We start from the raw sequence: 18096 nt of genomic DNA, 5'->3' as shown, positions 1-18096 counted from the left end.
CTGGGGTTCTGAAACTGTCTGCTCTCTGAATTCCAGAATCTCTTGGCACATCCGGAAAAATTCTCTTTCATAATTTCATGGAGAAGGGCCTCTGTGCCTAGCGAGGCCACTTTATCACTTTCAGGGATTTCAATGAGGCAGATATTAGCCTTCTTTGAATTATCCCAGAGCTCTCTGAGAAAATGATCCATTTTACTCTCCATTTCTCTTCCTCTTTGAGAGTTTGGGAGTGTTCAAAGGTTTTGTCTTCGATGTCAGAAGTCCTTTCTCCTGCTTGCTCCACTCTGTTACTGAGGGATTCTACTGTATTTTTTCAGATCTTTGAGGGCTACAAATTCTTGCTTCAGTGCATGAAAATCTTTGGTGTTTAAATTTGGTATCTTTTGTCTTTAAATTCGGTAAATTCTTGAGACAACTTTTGAATTTCTCCTCGAATTTCTAATTCTGACTTTTGAATTGCTCCTCGAATTTCTAATTCCAAATTTTCCTCCATTCTATTAATCCTGTTTGCAATCCAAATTCTGAATTCGATTTCTGACATTTCGGCCAGCTGTTTATGAATGGGATCTTCGGTTACATCTGCCATATCTTTCCTTGGGGTGAGGAGGGGGGTTTGATCTATTCTGGTTATTCATGTTACCAGAGTTTTTCCGCTGATTCCGCCCCATGATTGTTTTACACCATTTGATTTTTCCCCTGGAGCTTTGTCAAGGACCCGTACAAGTGCTATGGCCTGAGAAACTGGGGACCTGTTTGGTGTGGTGGGGCTAAGTGGTTCTGTCTTCTTTTCAGACCCTAGTGAAACAGTTACTCTGGGTTGAAGTCTCAGCTGGAGAAATACCAGCAATTAAGTCATCCCACCCCCCCACAGGCAACAATTGGAAAAGGAAATCTAAACTTCCTACAACCACACACGGGGCACCATTTGAATAGTCCTCGGGTGATTGGCTCAGTTCAAAAAGTCCAAATCAATTGTCTTAGTCATCACCTGTCTCAGGTGGGAGAGTTTAAAAGGTCTCTGGCAACTGAATCTCAGGGGTCAGGTGACAACTCAGATGTGGCTTGCTCCGGTTCTCTGTTCAGTCAGGAGGACCCACCCAGCAAATAGACTAGTCTGAGAAGGTTGATGCCTCCTTCCCCACCTTGCACCTCTGTGACACTCAGTCATTGATAGCCCCACAGGGCTGTGACCCAGTTGCCTCTAGTGAACAGATACTCCAGGGGGTTGCACCTGCCTGAATCACAAGGAAATCTATGTTTGCTCAGCCAGGTCGCTGCGCTCTGCCTCTATCCAGCAGGGGGGTGTGAGACCTGTCAACCTTATGCCCTTGATGGAGGCTGTGGGGTGTTCACTCAGTTCCAGCCTCGCCCCTGATTGATGTTACTGACAGAACAGAACTGAACAACTTTGCGGGACTTTGTTTCTGTTCCTGCTAAATTCCCCTGCAGAAGAGAAGCTGTTTTGAGTTTCCAGAGCCTGCACCTCTGGCCCCGTCTTTGCTCCTGCAAATTTGTATTCTGTTAGCTGTCAGTTTTAGCCTCCTGCCTTCCTTTGTCTATAGGCTGATGATCCCCTGAGGGCCGGGTGCATCTTAGGCTCAGTAAAGCTGCCCTCTGGCTCAGCCCCACCCTGAGAACTTCCCAGCTCTGCGCATGCGTTTCTAGTCCCCATGCTCCACCCAGGCCAGTACCACCTCAGGAAAACCCTTGACTCATGGGGCCTGCATTTCCATCCCAGATCTGTTCCATGGTGTTTGCCACCTGAGAGGATGCCCAGGGAGACAGGGGGTGTGGCTTCAGAATATCCAGGAGTGAGCCCTATTGTTGCCAAAAAAACAGCTGCTGCTCTGTGCATTGGGGCACCACTCTCCGGTGTGGTTCCCTCTCAACCGACCGTCCTCTCCTCACTCCTGTGCCACAGAATCAGCAGTGACCAGCTGCAGTCTAGGCCCTGTCCACACCCCTTGAGAAATCATCCAAGAATCTGGACTCCTGGGGGACAGGCTTCCAGACCTCAGAGTGAGAATGCAGGGGAGTGCTGGGAGCTCAGAATTGCAGGTAGAGAATATTTACAGTTTTATACAGTTTTATGCCTGGCAGGAGAACACTGTCGGGGATGTAGGTCCAGTTTTTAGAGGGTCTCCAGTTTTTAGGTGGAGTGTAGTGGGAGGACCATTGAACTCTGCTCGTTTGTTTGTGGGGCACTCTGAGCTGTTCTCATGGGAGAGGGGACTCCCGTCTGCTTGGCGATGGATTTTGTACCTTTTGTTTGTATCCTTGGGGTCACAGCTTGCCTCAGTGGGGTTGATGTGCGTTCTTCAACCTTCTCTCTTGGTGCAGCTCTAATCCACCAGGTTACTTGCTAAATTTCTGTCCTTTAACTCTTTTTCTGGATGGGAGCCTCTGTGGAAAGCTGGCTTCAATCAGCCATCTTGTCTCCACCCTAAGTACACAGATCTTAACTCCAATGACGTAACTGGCTTAAGGGAGTCTGAAGAAAATCTAAAGCAACAAGAGCAGGAGTCTGTGCAGAGGGAAAACATCCTTGTAATAAGACAAGCAACCAAGGAACAATAGATGCAAGAGTGTACTACTCAATCCAGTACCTCCAGCAAGTCCAGCAGCTGAGTGTTGCCCAACTGAGATCAATAATAGTAGACCCAGTGATCAACTTGTTTTTCCAGATTAACCTTGTGTTTTAGCTTTTTTCTCTTCCTCTTCCCCTTGCTTCAGAGGCCTGATGTCATCGGACTATTCCGAAGAAGTGGCCACCTCCAAAAAATTCCCCTTCTAGAACATGTAGACACTTGAGAAATGTTTTTGCACTCCTATGCACAGCAGCCTCAATCCAAAGGATTTGCCCATCACAGATCTTGCCTGATCTCTTCCATGGGTTCAATGAGGAAGATCCTGATGGGGTCTTGAATCACAAATGCTGTGGACCCGCATCTTGGAACCAGCTATGGAGGTTCTATTCTATATCTGGTAATGTGTTATAGCAACACTTTTTGTGCACACCTTTTCTAAGAACATCAGAATTATCTTTAAATTCTCTCTCACCCTTATCTCTAACAAAATTCTGTTGGTTTCATGTTTGTAGTAGTTTTTTCAGTATCTATTTTTTATTTTTTATTTTCATTTACTTTTAATACTCTCTGAACCTAGATTCTTCATTTTTTTTCCTTTTTTTTCTTTTTGGGACAGAGTCTCATTCTAGAGGTTCTACTGTATATATTGATACCACACTAATAAGACCATCTTTGCACACATCTTGTCTAAAATCATCAGAATTATCTTTAAATTCTCTTACTCTCTTGCCTGGGCTACCTAGCTCACAGCAACCTCAAACTCTCAGGTTTGAGATCCTCTTACCTAAGAGATCCTCCTGCTTCAGCCTCCTGAGTAGTTGGTACTACAGTTACCCACTATAATGCTCAGTTACTTTTTCTATTTTCAGTGGAGCTGGGGGTCTCACTCTTGCTCAGGTTGGTCTCTTCTCCTGATCTCAAGGGATGCTCACACCCCACCCTTCTAGAGCTCTAGGATTACAAGGGTGAGCCACTGCACTTGGCCCCAATCTCAATTGTTTTCTCCAGTTTGTTGCAATGCTGCAAAACTGATCTTCTTTCTACAAATGTTATGTTTATCTTACATGTGCAAGCAAATTATTGTTTTCTGCTTCCCGTTACCAGGAAAATAAAGGCATTTAAAAACCTTCTAGAATCTCATTTCTCACTTACCATTGCTTCCTCCCACTCTTCAAAAGTTGTCACTCTAGCAAAATTAAAGGCTTATTGCTCCTAATGCAAACTTTTGGATTTCAGCTTTCGCCTTTAATGTTCTGTTTTTACCAATTAAAGCCCCCTTGTTAATACCCCACTTGCTCAGATACTGCATGATATCAGACTGAGGTTGCTCAAATGCAACCTACTCTATGACGTCTACTTGTGTGGCCTGGATAGAGGGACATCAGTCAATTGCCAACCCAATGGCAAGCATTCTTTTCCACTACATATTTTTTTAACTTATTTATCAAACACTTAACAGTTAAAATATGTCAAAACTATTCTAAATGATTTATTAATGCTCACAATTTAGTTCTCAAAATGATCCCATGATACAGTTATTATTATTAATCTAATTTAAAATATTAAAAACCTCACCCAGGGACAGTGGTTCACCTCTGAAATTCTAGCACTTTGGGAAGCTGATGTGGAAGGATTGCTTGAGCTTAAGATTTAAAGATTGTGAGTTATGATTGGGTTGTGAGTTATGATTTATAATAAACACATATCTTGGATTTTTAACCTATTATTTTCTGATTCTTAAATATGAAGGTTTTATTTTGCTCCCTTTGACAGCCTCCCATACTACACACACACACACACACACACACACACACACACACACACACACACACAGAGTAGGAATGAAGGAACTGGACTCTACTCTACCCTGGTAAGTTCAGGAATCAAAGACCAGAGCTCGAGCAATGTGTTAGCATTCAAGGAAAGCATTTTAACATGTTCATGTGTAAAAAGTGCAGATTCTACAGAGAGAAAAATGTGAAACTATCCTCCCCCAGGTACTCAATGTGAGGTCAATAACAGACAGATAAATGGTAGACTTCTATGAGAAGCTTGAACAAACATTTCTACACCACTGAATATAGTCGTAGTGGTAAAGCAGTGGAAATAAATTATATTCAAAACGATAAAGTGGCTATGAAGATGTGATTGATTATATCATCTAATTTCTCAGAATTTTGTCTTATAAGTCAATTTAATTGGTGAATAGGGACTATCTCTGTACTTCTTCAAAAATAGTCATTGGAAAAAGAACAAGAAGACCCAGACAAATTGATTCAATTGTTACGGAAAAATGAAATAGGAAACTAAACAAATAATGCAACCAAAAAAAACCCAGTTGTAAGGTTCTAAACTTTATAAACTTTACGGCTATCATAGTCAAAAAGCTAAAATTAAGATTGATTATGGTTAGACAGAGACTCTATGAACACAATATCAACATTTTAGAAGTCTTAATTACAATTTAATATTTCATCAATAGTAGTGAGTTTTGGCATAGGCTCTACTAAAAGCCAGAAGTTTATGACACAATCCCATTAAAAAAAAAAAAGAAAAAAAGGGAAACATTTTTCACTGTTCTGTCGAGGTAAATCTCAATAAGGAGGTGAGAAGAGGCAGGGTTACTTCTGGGTGGTTGACAGGCATACCTCATTTTATCCTACAACATTTTATTGTTTTTTGATGATAAGATATTTTTTACAAATTGAAGATTTGGGGGAACCCCAGCCTGAGCGAGTCCATTGGCATGGTTGCCTTTATAAAACTTATCATTGTTGTTATATTTGCTATGGCGATGTGTGATCCATGATCGTTGATGCTACAATAATACTATAATTGTTTTGGGGGCATCAGGAACTATGCCCACATAAGACAATGAACTTAAGTGTTGTATGTGCTATGACTGCTCTACTGACTGACCACTTCTCCATTTTTATCTCCCAATCCTCAAACCACTATATTCCCTAAAATACAAAAAAATTGAAATAGGCCAAATAATAATCCTATAATATTCTTTAAGTGATTGAGTGTTAGGAAGAGTCACATTTTTCTCTAGACTATTGGTGATGATGTAAAGCTGCAAGTTATCCAGGAGATCCAGCTTAGACTGTTGGTGAAGTGAGCAATAATAAACAACAGATTTTCAATGTAGACAAAATATTCTTATATTGAGAAACATGTCATCTAGAATTTTTTTAGTTAGAAGAAAATGAATGTGTGGCCTCAAAGTTTCAAAGGATAGGCTGACTCTCTGTCCAGTGATGCAGCCCCTGACTTTAAGTTGAAGCTAATGCTCATTTAACATTCCAAAAATCCCAGGGCCCTTAAGAATTATTTTAGATTTATTCTGCTTGTGATGTGTAAATGGAACAACAAACCTGGGTAACAGTGCATCTGTTTACACATGTTTTCCTTCAATTTTAAACCCACCACTGATATCTACTGCTCAGAAAATTAAAAAAAAAAAAAAAGATGTTTTACAAAATATGACTGTTCATTGACAATACATCTGGTTACCCAAGAACTCTGGAGATTAACTATAGCATTCTTGCTAACACAACATCCATTTTACAGTTCATGGACCCAGGAGTAGTTTCACCTTCCAATTCTTGTTATTTAAGAAACACATATTATGAGACTATCAGATATTATGAGACATCAGATAGTATTTTCACTGATGACTCTGTAGAAAATAAACTGAAAACCTCAATGAAAAGTTGCATTCTAGATGCAATTAAGGACATTTTTGATTCATAGGAAGCAGTTAAGTAGCAATGTTAACAGGTGTTTGGAAGAAGTTGATTCCAATTCTCATGTAAGCCTTTGAGACGGTGATGCCTTCAGTGGAGAAAACAGCAAATAACATGAAACTAGAATTAGAAGTGGAGCCTGAAGATATGAATGAATTGCAGCAATCTCATGGTAAAACTTGAATAGATGAGGAATTGCTGTGTATGGATGAGCAAAGAAATTGATTTCTTGAGATGAACTCTACCCTTGGCATCTCTACCTTCTTGGTATCTTACTCTTGTAATTAATTCCTCCTGGAGGAATATTATGTACAGTTTGCCTCATATGTGCCATGATATAGGCATAAAAATTTTCAGTGTGGTATATTGAAGGTAGAGATACCAAGAAGATACCAAGAATGCTGTTAAAATGTCAGCAAAAGATTCATTTGATGAAAATATTTCAAATGGTATATAAAACCAGCACATTGTACCACATGATTGCATTAATGTACACAGCTATGATTTAATTAAAAAAAAAAAAAAGATTTGTGATTTGTGAAGAAGAAATAAAATGCCGAAGGCTTCCCCCATTCTTGTTTTTCTTTTTTCACTAATTCCACTTGTATGAATATATAAATACTGTAAGGTTAAAAAAAAACAAAACACCCTTTTTATTGTGGTAAAAGAATCATAATATAAAATTTACCACAAGTGTACATAGCAGTGGCATTAAATGTGTTCTCATTGTTGATAAGATGGGCAGAGGGATGGGGAAGAGCAATTGGTGGGAGGAGGAAAGGAATTTGGTGGGATCTCACCTAATGTGCACAATGCAAGGGTACATTTCAAAATAATTAAGAGTAAATTATAAACGTCTTACCACAAAAAATAAGTGATGTTATGGTTATGTTAATCAGTTTGATTTAGGCATTCCATATTGTATATCAAATCATCACATTGTACCCCATAAATGTATACAGTTATGATTTAATAAAAAATTAAATTAATTGAAGCAAAAATCCATTACTGGGATCTGATCAAACCAAAAACTTTTGCACAGCCAAGACCACAGTAAGTAAAGCAAACAAACAACGTTCAGAATGGGAGAAGATTTTTGCAGGTTATGCTTCTGACAAAGCTCTGATAACTAGAATCTATAGAGAACTCAAACGAATCAATAAGAAAAAAAAAATAAATAACCCCATTTCCACGTGGGAAAGAGACTTGAACAGAAACTTCTCTGATGAAGATAGGCGTATGGCCTACAAACACATGAAAAAAATGCTCATCATCCTTAATCATCACAGAAATGCAGATCAAAACCCCTTTGAGATGTCATCTAACTCCAGTAATATTAACCCACATCACAAAATCCCCAAACTACAGATGTTGACGTGGATGCAGAAAGAAGGGAACGCTTCTACACGGCTGGTGGGAATGCAAGCTAATACTACCTTTTTGGAAAGAAGTTTGGAGAACACTCAAGGAACTAAAAGTAGACCTACTGTTTGATCCTGCAATTCCTCTACTAGGTATAGACCCAGATGATCAAAAATTATTTTACAACAAAGACATTTGCACCAGAATGTTTATTGCAGCCCAATTCATAATAGCCAATATATGGAAACAGCCCAAGTGCCCATTGACTCATGAATGGATTAACAAATGGTGGTATATGTACACCATGGAATACTATGCAGCCATAAAATAAGATGGAGACTTCACATCTTTTATGTTTACCTGGATGGAGCTGGAACATATTCTTCTTAGTAAAGTATCTAAAGAATGGGGAAAAAAAGTGTCCAATGTACTCAATACTACTATGAAATCAATATATAACAACCTACACACTCATAAGAATGGCAAAACATAACTATAGTCCAGAAAGTAGAAGGGAAGAGGAGAGAGAGGGGAGGGGAGGGGGAATATGGGAGGAGGGAAGGTATTTGGGGGGACCTCACCTGATGTGCATGATGCAATGGTACATTTCAAAACTATTAAGAAAAAAATAAAAATAAAGAATAGTCTTAATTGGGTGGCGCCTGTGGCTCAGTGGGTAGGGTGCCGGTGACAGGTTCGAACCTTGCCTGGGCCTGCGAAACAACAATGCAAACTGCAACAAAAAATAGCCGGGCATTGTGGTGGGTACCTTGTAGTCCCAGCTACTTGGGAGGCTAAAGCAAGAGAATCCCTTAAGCCCAAGAGTTTGAGGTTACTGTAAGGTGTGATGCGACAGCACTCGCCTGAGGATGACATAGTAATACTTGTCTAAAAAAAAAAAAAAAAAAAGGCTTCATGGCCTCTTTGCCTTCTTGACCTGACAGTGGCAGTCCATATGCTGTCTATGGTGAACACATCCTGCTTTGTAAACTTTCTTACTCTGTAAGCCTATTTTTTCTTCTTCAATAAAGTTTGTTTCATGCTTTTCAAAAAATAAAAAAATTAAATTAAAAAAAATAAAGTAGTGGAACATTTTGAGAGGATAGACTCTAAATTTGAAAGGAGTTCTATATAGAATGGATAAATTCTACCATACCACATTGCAGGCTACCAAGAAATCTCTTGTGAAAGAGTCAATTGATGTGGTAAACTTCAGGGAGGTCTTATTTTTGTAAATTGCTACAATTTACAAAAGGTTGTAAGGGGTTAGCCTCCCTAACCTTCATCAGCCACCACTCTGAATAGTCAGTGGCCATCAATATCAAAGTAAGATTCTCCACCAGCAAAAGAAATCATGACTGGGGGCTGAAGGGTCAGATGATAATTAATAATTTTAGCAGCAAAACATATTTTTAATTGAAGCATAATGTACTTTTTTTAGACTTAATGACATTGCATTCTTAATAGACTACAGTATAGTATAATTATAATTTTTATATGCATTGGGAAGCCAAAATTTCATGTGACTCTCTTCATTACATATTAATTTTAGTATATCAGTAGTCTAGAACTGAATCCACAATATCTCAAAGGTACATTCATATGTTATATTTCTAATGAGAAAATACTGACCTTAATTTTTATCTAGGAAGATGTCTTTAAAAACCAAAATCTCAATTGCTAAGTCATGGAAAAAGCCCAAGTTCCCATCGATCCACAAATGGATTAATAAATTGTGGTATATGTACACCATGGAATATTATGGAGCCTTAAAGAAAGATGGAGACCTTACCTGTTTCATGTTTACATGGATGGAGCTGGAATATATTCTTCTTAGTAAAGTATCTCAAGAATGGAAGGAAAAGTATCCAATATACTCAGCCCTACTAGGAAACTAATTTATGGCTTTCACATGAAAGCTATAACCCGGTTATAACCTAAGAATAGGGGGGAAGAGGGAAAGGGAGGGGAGGGAGGGGGGAGGATGGGCAGAGGAAGGGTGATTGGTGGGATTACACCTGTGGTGCATCTTACAAGGATACATGTGAAACTTAGTAAATGTAGAATATAAATGTTTTAACACAGTAACTAAGAAAATGCCAGGAAGGCTATGTTAACCAGTGTGATGAAAATGTGGCAAATGGTCTATAAAACCAGTGTATGGTGATGGCATTATGTACACAGCTGTGTACACAGCTATGATTTAATAAAAAAAATAGATAAATAAAATAACCCAAAATCTCAATTAACGTCTAATTGGGAAAGTAAGCTCACCTTCATCTTGAACAATCTTATCCCAAATCTAACCAAGGGGCTTCTATCCTATCCTTACATGAATCCTTTCACATATTAAGAATATTTACACATTAAGAATATTTACCCCCTTTATTTGCCAACAGAATATACTACACTGAAAATTTTTATGCTTATATCATGGCAAATATGAGCCAAACAGTACATAATATTCCTCCAGGAGGAATTAATTACAAGAGCAAAATATCTGAGCATTTAACAATTTTAACGAACAAATTCATTAAATACATGAGCAGCATCCATAAGCAGCAATTTCTCATCTGTTCAAGTTTTACATGAGATTGCTGCAATTCATTCATATCTTCAGGCTCCACTTCTAATTCTAGTTTCATGTTATTTACTGTTTTCTCCACTGAAGTCATCACCTTCTCAAAGGCTTGCATGAGAATTGGAATTAACTTCTTCCCAATGCCTATTAACATTGCTACTTTAAGTGCTTCCGATGGATCAAAAATGTTCCTAATTACATCTAGATTGCAACTTTTCCACACACATACACTTCCTCAATTCATACACCAATCCAGTGCAGAAAAGTATCAATTTTAATTCCTTTACCAACATGTAATAGAGTATAAACATATTTTCTTAATTTTGACCAAGTATTGAGTTTCTTGTATTTCAATAATTGTTTTAATTCTAATCCCCATGTTATGAATTGGGGATTAAGAATATTTTAAGAATATTTGCTATTAAATTATACTTCTTTTTAAAGCAGCATCTATATATATTTACTTTTCTTTTGGATGACTTATCTTTTTACTTATTTTATAAACCATCTTTATAATTTCTAGATATATACATTTTAAATTTATATATTACATTTTTCTGTGACTTTTAAAATTTTATGTTTAACAATTGTATACAAGGCAAAAGTGATGGTTTTACCTTTTTTTCACTCTAATATTTACATTCCTTAGTCATTTTTTTGTCACATTGCTGTGTTGTGTAAATTAATGAGTACATCTTCCTGAAATCATAATATCAAATAAAACTTTCTATAGAATATCTATTTAGCATGCTTTTGAATAAAAAAGCCATTAATACCACAATAAAGTGTGTTTTTCCAAAAGGTTATAATGTTTTTCAAGAGCATTATAGAGGAATGTCTCTTACTCCAATAGTCTTGTGTGAATTAAGCCTGTGATCTAATGGTTTTCAGTTTGGGTAATAAATCACTCTTCCTGATTTTATCAAATTGTATGTATAAATTTTGTAAAATCCATTTCAAAGTTGAATTTTAGTATAAGGTATTAGTCTTTAATTTTTCAAAAGAAGATATTCAAATGTTTATATGAAAAATGCTCAACACTAACCGTCCAAGAAATGTAAATGAAAATCACAGGGAATTCACCGTCTTTTCTCTGTCACAGTGGCCATTATTAAAATGAAAAAAAAAAATAAAAACAATAGATGTTGGTACAGATACAATGAAAATGCATCCCTTATACACTGTTGTTGGGAATGTAAATTATCACAAGGACTATGGAAAACAGTATGGGTATTTCTCAAAGATCTAAAAGTAAATCTAGTATTCAATCCATTTTATCACTGGGTATCAAAAGGAGGAAAAAGGTTATGTAAAAGTACACTTGATTATTTATCACACCACAATTCACAATTGCAAAGATAGGGAATCAACCTAAGTAGCTGGGACTACAGACATCCCCCACGATGTCTGGCTCATTTTTCTACTTTTAGTAGAGACTGGGTCTCACTCTTGCTCTATCCTGAACTCCTGAGCTCAAAGGATCCTATGGCTTTGGCTCCCCGGGTGCTGGGATTACAGGTGTGAGCCACTGTGCCCACCCCACTTATACTATTTTTAATCCTGATTTTTCAATTCAGAATTCTCCCATCCTTAAAATCTCTTACAGGGTTGTCATATACTCTCAGTTCTTAAGTGAATGTAAAACAATTGTGAATATCTGGCACTTTTGATTTTTAGGTGAAAACATGAGGCATTATTGGTAAAAGATGTTCACTCTTGCCACTAACTCATTCTGTGTGAGTTATTGTGTAGTTAGAAGCAAAGCTGCCCCAGTTGGTATTTTACTGCCTAGGATATTTCATATATTTCTACAACAGCAAATGCATAAGCTATTAGGAAAAACCTGATCCAGTAGACAATTTTACCCTTGTAGAAAATGAAGAAGATATTTTAGAAAGTTCCAGTGTCAGTGTTAATTATATCAACATGGCACAACATATGTCTAAATGCTTTGCTTGTGTACACTGGTTACTATCCAATGTCTTCCTTGCTGGCTAGTATACATTTGTGGAACTCTGACAAGTGAAAGTACATTTACCCTAATAGAAGTTTCGGAAGATTATTCTGGATATTGTATTTGTGAAAGGTATGGTGAATGAAAGATTACAAACTGAACCTTCAAGAAACATAAAAGTTTCTAACCTCACAGAATATTTGGCATGGCTGCATTTAAATGAAAATAATTGAAATTACTTTAAGTACTATTAATAGTAATCTAACACTTAAAGACACATTATTGTTTAAATTATTCTTTCGTCCAAGAGTAAATGGGTGTAAGTTCCCTAAGAAGTGAAATCATGACATTGTAAATTTTAAGAATAATGATGTAAGATGCTGTGCTAACATTTGATTTAAGAACATATGACTATAAATGAACTATGCTGAGGTTCTGGTATTATTTATCTCTGATAACACCACTTAAAAGCCTTATACTTAACAAAAGGCAATTTAATCTGATAGTGGGTTATAATTTATTCCCCAATTAAACCTATTTTATGTGCACCTATTTCTATGTGTACTATTATTATTCTTGTTACCAATGTTTTAAATGATAATTATCAGGGAAAACATTAATTTGAAATATATGCAATTAGGGAAAAAATGCCCAACTTGGGATCAAAACATTAAATCACCTTTGAGACAAAGACAACAAAACTTTGTTCTCCTGTGTACTTGCAAATCTCAGTATTTGCTTAGATTTGTTATCTGATTTATTTGGGAGCTATTAAGAATCTTGTAAACACTTGATATAAATAAGTTCAATAAATATTAATACAACATACTATTTTAGTAATAATATAAACATAGTAAAAATAATAAAAAGTGTGAATATTAGTAAACTTATGATTTATTATGGTGTTTCTTTTAACACAGTTTGACACCAGGCAAACCATAGAAAGTAGTGAGTGATCACACGTGTATAAGAAAATGGGTGCGCATTGAAAAGGAGGCTACATGAAAAATAGGAAACTTTCATTTTAGCAGATAAATAGCTTGTACCTGAAAGGAAGAAAATAAACTATCTTGGTTTTTAAGGGCAACTCTACATGCTATTTCTTCAAGCATGACATTGTCTTGTAAGATTCATGTCTGTGTCTCTCCTATTTATCTTTCTGCAAGTGATTAAGGTCATGGTGTTTTAACTCAGGTGTGCACACAACTGTCAGCAGTCCTGAGTTGGACAGCCTAAGCACATGAACCTAAGTTCCATATCTTATGTGATGCCCCTGGCACAAAACGGAAAAACAGTGAAGGCTAGAAGCAATGAAGACACGTGAGCCCCTCATCAAGCAAACTGTCGTCCTGGTCAAGAGATGCCACTTGTTTGGTGCAAAACCACAACTGTACAATGGAAAATTACACAAGAATAACTTGAAATATTGGGGGGTCTTGCAGCAGCTCTTAGTCCAGTTACTTGATAAAAGGTTTGCACAATGTTAAGGGAGGGTTATGAAAATAAATCAGGTGAAAGTTACCATATAAAAACTGGTAGGGATACTCCACAAATTAGTACGGTTATCATTGTAAAGTTTAGCTGAGTACTATTTCAAATGATATTTAAAATGTATATTAGATTATATGGTACAGAATGTAAATATGACTATTTAAGTGCAAAGTATTTAATGTTGATTTTTCTGGTTCTTCTGGAAGATGTGATGTTCATTGGTGCTGAGAAAAAAGACTGCCAATTCCCTTTTTCTCATGAAAACTTAATAATTGACTAAATAATGTCCCATTATAACTTTGGTATTTGGTATTTTCTATTTGTATAAGAAGTTTGTCCTGTTTTCTTTTGTTTTATGTTTGACACAGAGGCTTGCTCTGTGGTCAGGCTCAAATACAGGGCATTGTTAGAGCTCACTGCAACCTCACATTCCTGGGCTCAGCCTTCCGACCGACTGAGACTGCAGGTGGGAAACACCACATCCAAATACTTTTTAATTTTTCTGTAGAGATGAAGTTTTGCTATGTTGCTGAAGCTGGTCTCAAATTTCTGGCCTCAATCAATCCTTCACCTTCCTGTCCCCAAATCCTGGCAGTAAAGTCAGGAGCCACTACATCCAAACTGTGTGGGAGTTTTGAGGTTGCACAATGGAATGCTGGACTGTGCTTTCCATTGTATAACTAGAATGTAACTTATTTTGATAACAGGGAGTTTCATGTTGTTGTTGTTGTTGCAGTTTTTGGCCAGGGCTGATTTTGAACCTGCCACCTCCAGTATATGGGGCTGGCATCCTACTCCTTGAGCCACAGGTGCTGCCCGAGACTTTCATTTTTCTGTCCCTATCATCCATCATGCTAGTGTTCAACAATGACTTCATATAAGATATTTGTAGCAGCCCATATGGCCTCTGGCTAGGAGGAGTGAGAGTTCTAAGAAATACCTGTATAGCTCAATAATGGAACACCTTGGTGGAAAGGGCATTAAGAGGGATTTAGCTCTCCTAACAAGCATGAGAGCTCCCGAGATGAGAGCAGGGGTGAATTGGCAATCTCCGCACCTGTGCTGTTGAGAGGCACGAGATCAGACTTATATTAGGCCGGAGGAGCAGGCTGTCAGGAGCATGCACATTCTATCACGGATTCACTTACTCTGACTCTGTCTCCTTTCCTGCCTGCAGACGCCAGCACGGTGTCTCTCTGCTGATGATTACCAAGCTATGCTAAAGACCAAGATGTATCTTTCTAAGAAGACTGCTTTACTCTTTGTCTCTCTCTCTCTCTCTCTCTCTCTCTCTCTCTCTCTCTTTCTCTCCCAGCTAAAGTAGATAGCCCTCAGGCACCTAACAGACCTGAGCAAGGTAACTTAGCTGTCTGAGTCCGGAACCTAGTTAAGCCACCCGAGACCTGGCCAGTTCTGGGCCCTGACAAGTGTGTCAGGAATGAGGTGCAACAGATATCTTAATTTTTAATGACTGAGATGTATTAACAATAACATAAACATTATAATTCACAAAACAACCTTAACTATTCATCCTCTGTAACCTAAAAAAAAATCAGTTTCTGATTTTTAGTATGACAATGGCATGAGGACTTTGGAAAAGGAATAACTGAGAGAGAAAATAAAGCTCAGAAGTGGCCTATATTTAGCATAAATAAAGTTAACAAAATGACTTTGCTTTGCACCTGCAAACCGGTAAGTCACCAATAGACTGCTGAGCACAGGTGCTTTGTGCTTAATTCATGTAAGACCCCTAAACAGACAAAACTACTAAATTTACTTCTTTTACGAAGCCACTGAATGGGTCTTTATGAAACTCTCAGACTGAAATTTTCTACATCTTTAAAAGTGGTAAGAACCAAATTCAGTCCTATTGTTTATGCCAAAGAGATAAAAAATAGTCTATGGTCTTACTTGGTACGTTCAAATCAAAGTATCTGCTCTCAGAAAGTTGATACAAGAAATGTGTTGTATATTAACATTCTCTGTTTATAAAAAAAAAGAGAGAGAGGACCTTACCTCTTACCTGTTTGCGTTGAGACATGATAAATTGATTTTCCTTTACAAGCTCAGCAGGTACCTTTAAGCTTAGGATAATGAAACAAATGGTAACAAAGCATGGACTTAGTGGGATAATTTTGAAAGGTGTAGTTTCTCAGGCTTTGTGATGTTCTGAGATTCTTATTCAAAATGCGTGCTTGGGTCTTCGCAATAGAGTGCTCGATAAGCTTAGGTGTTTCTGATACAGTTAACCTGGAGATTGAACTTTATTATTAAATGTCAGGGTTACTGAGATATTCTATACATAAATAAAAATCACTGCCATCTTTAGGGTTATGATTTGATGAGTCGTTTAATCACTAACATAACAAATACATGGAATAATTTTATTGCCCCCAAACTTTTATTCTGCTTTTTCCCAGGTATTCCCTCCTCCTTTTCCCTGTGCCTGCCAAATACTTATTATTTTTGTCAATACAATTTTGTCTTTACTAAAATGACACATAAAAGGAATCAGGGTATATACAGACTAGTAAGTGCTCTACTTTCACTTAGCATTACTCTGTTGAGATTCGCACATGCTGTTACATTGTATCAGTAATTTATTTCTTTTTGTTGCAGAGCAATATCTCATTTTGTGAGTGTAGGAGTATACCAGACTTTTCCCCATTCACATTTTTATTCTACTTTGGATTTTGCTAATCGATGCATAAATTTTTCTCCCTCTTAAATTTTATTTTTTTTTCAAAATTGTCTATATTTTCTACTTTTTTTCATCTCTCTCAAGCCACTTTATTGAAGTATAATTGACATGTATTGAGCGATAGATATTTAATATATGCAACTGTTTTGGGATTTAAGAATACCCTTGAAAATCACAAAATTCCATGTCATAACCCTTTACAAATTGTCATATAAAGAGAATCAGATTGCATGTACCCTTTTTAGATTGACTTCCTTCATTTTGCAATATGCATTTACTATTCATCTGTGTCTTGAATGTATTGATAGTGAATTCCTTTGCATTTCTGAAAACTATTCCATTGTATGGCTCTACCTCATTTTTACTTATTCATTTACATATGCTTAGTGATCACTTTTACTTTTGGCCATTATGAATATAGCAGCTATAGATAGTAATATTCTGGATTTTGTAGGGACATGGTTTTTCAGTCAATTGACTACATAAGAATGTAGTTGCTGGATTGAAAAAAAATGCAATGACAAAAAGTGAAAAAGTACAATATCCTTGCTTATGAGAAACGATACTCCATCTGTGCACTTCTAATAATGTGGACATGTGTCACTGAGTTTGGCACAGAACTTGCTATGATGTACATAAGAAATGGCCAAGCTGTCTTCCAAAGTCGCTGCACTCTTTGATAGTCCCACCAGGGTGAATGTCTTTTGCTGTGCACACTTGCCAGAAATTGCCACTGTCAATTGTTTCTTATTTTATTTTGCTTTGGTTTTTAGCCATTCTTATAGGTAGGTAGTGGCGTTTTTTGTTGTTTAACTTCCCGATGCAACACACACATACAATGAGTAATGATTTTGAGCATCTTTTTTTGTTTTATTGTTGGGGATTCATGGAAGGTACAAAGATCCGGGTTACACTAATTGCGTTTGTCAAGCAAAGTGCCTCTTATAAATGTGTTCCTCCCCCAAGAGGTGTGGCAAACCCTGTGACTCCCCCACCTCCCTGCTTCTTTCTCTCTGTTGAGCATCTTTTTATATGCCTGGTCATCTGTACATCTTTTGTGAGATGAGTGTTTAGGTATTTTCCCTTTTAAAAAATTGAGTTCACTTTATTATTGTAGAGTTTTAAGCATTCATTTATAGTTTGTATATAAGCCCATTATCAGAGATGTGATTTTTCAAATATGTCTCCCAGTCTATGGCTTGACTTTTCATTCCTCGTTTTAACAATGTTTTTCACAGAGCAAATGTTTTGAATTTTAATAAAGTGAAACTAATCAGTTTTTCCTTTCATGGATCCTGCTTTTAGTGTTGTATCTAGAAACTCATCAGGAAACACAAGGTCATATATATTGTCACTTACATATTCATCTAAAATTTTTATAGTTATTCATTTCGCATTTATGTCATTGATAAATTTTGCTTAATTTTTGTAAATGTATAACATTTGTCTGTACATTATCTCTTTTAAATTCATGTCCAAACGCTGCAGCACTATTTTTTGAGGAAAAAGACGAGACGATCTTTTCACTATTGCACTACCTTTGCATCTTCATGAAAGATGAGTTGACGATATTTAGGTTGACTTATTAACTCTTGCCCTTACGTTTATTATAGCATTCCTTCTATCTGATTTGCATTTATCTAATGGGTTCGTTTTCTAATTTGCCAAAA

Source organism: Nycticebus coucang, chromosome 15 (genome assembly GCF_027406575.1).
Source record: "Nycticebus coucang isolate mNycCou1 chromosome 15, mNycCou1.pri, whole genome shotgun sequence".
NCBI classification, from domain to species: Eukaryota; Metazoa; Chordata; class Mammalia; order Primates; family Lorisidae; genus Nycticebus; species Nycticebus coucang.
Note: the sequence above shows the minus strand (reverse complement) of the source record.